Below are 3,771 nucleotides of genomic sequence, written 5' to 3'. Positions count from 1 at the left end.
GAACGTGTGGTAGGCAGCCGTGACGAGGTCTGAGGGATGCAGGGTAGTTGGTGTCCCACCACAGATCTGGCCTTGACCATCTCCTCATTTTAGAGTATTTGAATACTTATTTGTTCTAGCCTTCCACTGGGTTAAGGTGTTGTTCATCCAAAGCAGAGGCTGAAAGGCAAAGACCCAAAGCATAACCCATTCGCCCTGCAGGGCCTTCATACAAGTGTTTCTTAGATTCAAAATCCAGAGAGGCCCAGGGTTGGCTGACTAGGCCTCACTGAACTTTAGAGACAAGTGGGGAAAGAGGAGGAGGAGAGGAGGGGATGGTGGTGGCTGGGATGGGTACTTGGGATGGGTACTCAGGATGGGGGTGGCTGGGTGGGGATGGGACCAGAGTGATGAATGGGAAGGTGTGGGGCCTCCTGATGGTTTACTCTTTCTCCCTGACAAGTTCCACCAGGGTCAGATCTGTTCTCACCTAAGGGCTCTTCTTCTTCCTCAAGCCCACTGGGCAATTCACCCTGGAGTAAGCATCTGGAGAGGAGACATCTCGATTCCTTTTAATTATTAAAACAAAAAAATAATCATTAAGCATTGGTTCTTAACTTGGGAGAGAGGTGATAATGAAAATCCTCTGAGAATCTGATAAAAACTGTGCTTCTCCTTCTCAAAAAAATGCATTTTATGCACAGCCACACAAAATATATTTTCATTTGATTTATGGACACTGTGGGAGCCCATCTTCAGATCCCATAAGAAGCATGGCCTCCTGGTGTAAATGCTCTGATTTATTTTTTAATAACCTAACACAGATTTTGGTTTTGTGCATTATTTCTACGTCTTCCATATGCATGCAAAATTGTTACTGTGCAATCATAATCTACATACAATTTATGTGTTCTACTTTATAAAATCTGACATTATCTTGTAAACATTTTTCCATGTTGCTATATAGTCTTCATAATTATAAATTTGAATGAATGCATAATATTATATTGAATCGTTGCAGTGTAATTTTCCTAACTGTTCCTCAATGATTAGTGCTTAAATGGCATCTAATTTTGTAGTATAGATAATGCTGCATTGAATATCTTTATACATTTATCTTGCTTCTGTTTAATGTTTCTTTCAGACCAATTCCCAGGAGCGGTTTTACTGAATCAAAGAGTAAGAACATTTTTAATGGCTCTTGTGGCATGATGTCATATCGGTTTCCAAAGGGGTTATGGTTTTTGCTATTGCCAACAACATAGAAGTAGCTCAACTTCACTACACCTTTCCCTGTAATGGGGTAGAATCACTGAAAATTTTTTTTTCCTAATTTAATAGTTTTCAGAACATCAAGGGGACAGACAGCCCGATGTTGGGTTGCCGGGGGTGGGTGGGGGGGTGGTGAAGTGGAGAATGAGAAGTGTGTTGGGAGAGTGGGAGAGTCTGAGTCTATAATGGGAGTGGGTAACTCTCTTCTACTTTTAAGTAGGACCAGGCAGGAGATGTGCATTAAAGAACAGACCATTTGATTTAAGAAATAGTACCTCCTAATCGTCTGTTCAATCCCTTCTCAAGCCTTCACTTCTAAATTCAACCAGTCAAAATGGAAACTGGAAGCTGGGGTTCAGTCAGAACCAAAAGGGTTACCCTCAGTCACTTTATAAGGCTACTATTTAATAATCCATGTTATTGATCTATCCCCTTGGGCACACTGATCCCTCAAGCAACTCCTTGTGCCAGATAGCAATGTCATTCAATAGAAGCATGATACAAGCCATACATGTAATTTTCAATATTCTAGTAGCCACATGAAAAAGAAAAAAGAGGGACGCCAGAGTGGCTCAGTGGTTGAGCTTCTGCCTTTGGCTCAGGTCATGATCCTGGGGTCATGCAGGGATCGATTCTCACATCTAGGTCCCAGCAGGCAGCTGGTTCTCCCTCTGCCTATGTCTCTACCTCTCTCTCTGTCTCTCATGAATAAATAAATAAAATCTTAAAAGAAAAAAGAAACCAGTGAAATTAACCTTTATATTTTCTTTAACCCATCATACCCATAATCTATCATTTTTGAGCAGGTCATGTTAATCAATACAAAAATTAGTAATTAGATATTTTACATTCTTTTTTTCATACTAAATCTTTGAAATCTGGTGCCTATTTTACACTCATAGCACATCGCAACTCCAACTGGCCACATTTTTTTTTTTTTCCAACTGGCCACATTTTAAACTCTCGTTTAGCTGCATCGGTCCCGGCCACTCTACCGGACAATGTAGTTCTATGGTCTCAGCCTGTCAAAGGTGGATAGAATTTACCTCTTCATGCGTTGAGCTACTGGGAAATCAAAACCATCTTTATCAGAAAAGAACATTTTATTAAAAATATAAAATACCCTGGGTTCTATGGCTCGTTGCCCTTGTAGAGGAAACACAGGGAAATCGGGCCATGTGCTGCCATCTATCAAAATACATAGATTCTCAGGCCTCACTCAGACACACTGAAATAAGATCTTTGGGGCAAGGGGAGTCCAGAAATCTGTACTTCTAAAACATATTTTTCATTACAGGTTTTAATGACATAAGACATGGTGCTTGTTATCAACAGGAGGAAACGGAATCCCATACAGAGTAAATGACTTACTCATGTTCTCGTAGTCAGGGGTCAGCCAGCAAAGGACCCTGGTTTGACCCATAAGTTCATTTCCACACCATCACACTCACTGCCAACTCGTCTTCCAGCACAGTTCCTGCCAATAAAATAATCAGTTGGCGAGTGACAGGTTTCGGAACAGTCAAAATAACTTTCTGGAAAGGTAACGTATATTTAACCATTAACACAAATAAGAGGAGGAAGGATGAATTTCTTTCTCTAATCTGCCTTTGTTGAAATTGCTCTCTTGGCCAATTACAAACTAATCATGGCATAAAATTAGTAGGGCAAAAATGACCCTCGTGACCTGTCTTTAACAAAATATACAGCTCTAGTCCCTCTTCCTGTTATCACTGTAGAAATATGCAGGTGCCTACCCGGAAAGGAACATTTGAAACAAACGCCACTGACAAGTTTCAATCACAGAGAAGAGCCAGCCGAATGGCCTGCGTCGGCCAGGGCCATGTGGCCAAATACTCTTCAGACCCAAGTGCGATCATGAAACAAGAACGTCGAGAACAGCAGGTCTGTAAACATCCTGATGACAATGGGGGGACAAACAGCTGGGCTGAGGCCAAATCAGTTCAGGCCAACGTGCTCATGCTTTTGATCCAAGAGCAAGATGAACGGATGCAGGGGAGGCAGCAGCTGCAGCACAGCTGGACTCAGGAGGCATGTGACAGCGTGACTTGCAAATCATGCTTGAAAAATTCATTCTACTGAGCTTGGACGTGAACACAGTCACATGGGCCCCCAATCAGCTCGCACACTGCAGCCAAGAGGGAGACAGATATGTAACTGGGCTAATAAGAAGCATTAGCCCCACTTCTGGCTGGACATGGCTGCCTTTCAGGGATGGGACTGCACAGGATATGTACTATATTTGGAAATGACCCTAAATTTAGAGCTATTTGAAGGATGGGGCTGGCTCAAGCAGAGAGAGAGAGAGAGAGAGAGAGAGGGAGCTTGGCTGAGAGTTTGCATAAATGCATTCTGTAATCATGTAAGGCATTTGTTGGGGTCTCTATCTCAGTGTCTTTGTTTTTTTTTTTCATTTGTTTTTATTGAAGTTCGATTTGCCAACATATAGTATAACACCCAGTGCTCATCCCAGTGTCTTAAAGGAAAGATTATTCTGAC

The 3,771-nt window shown here is 42.0% G+C and overlaps 1 long non-coding RNA gene across 1 annotated transcript; it reads right to left on the bottom strand.

Annotated features, from left to right (window-relative positions):
* Nucleotides 1-469: 469 nt before the first annotated feature.
* Nucleotides 470-3,327, bottom strand: LOC119876922. The gene is made up of 3 exons (XR_005368378.1): nucleotides 3,009-3,327; nucleotides 2,623-2,728; nucleotides 470-548 (listed from the first exon to the last, which is right to left on the bottom strand). It is a non-coding gene; the product is annotated as an uncharacterized LOC119876922 (long non-coding RNA).
* Between the last annotated feature and the right edge of the window lie 444 nt (nucleotides 3,328-3,771).

This window comes from Canis lupus, chromosome 13 (genome assembly GCF_011100685.1).
Source record: "Canis lupus familiaris isolate Mischka breed German Shepherd chromosome 13, alternate assembly UU_Cfam_GSD_1.0, whole genome shotgun sequence".
Lineage (NCBI taxonomy): Eukaryota > Metazoa > Chordata > Mammalia > Carnivora > Canidae > Canis > Canis lupus.
Note: the sequence above shows the minus strand (reverse complement) of the source record. Positions and strands in the feature narration are given on the sequence as shown.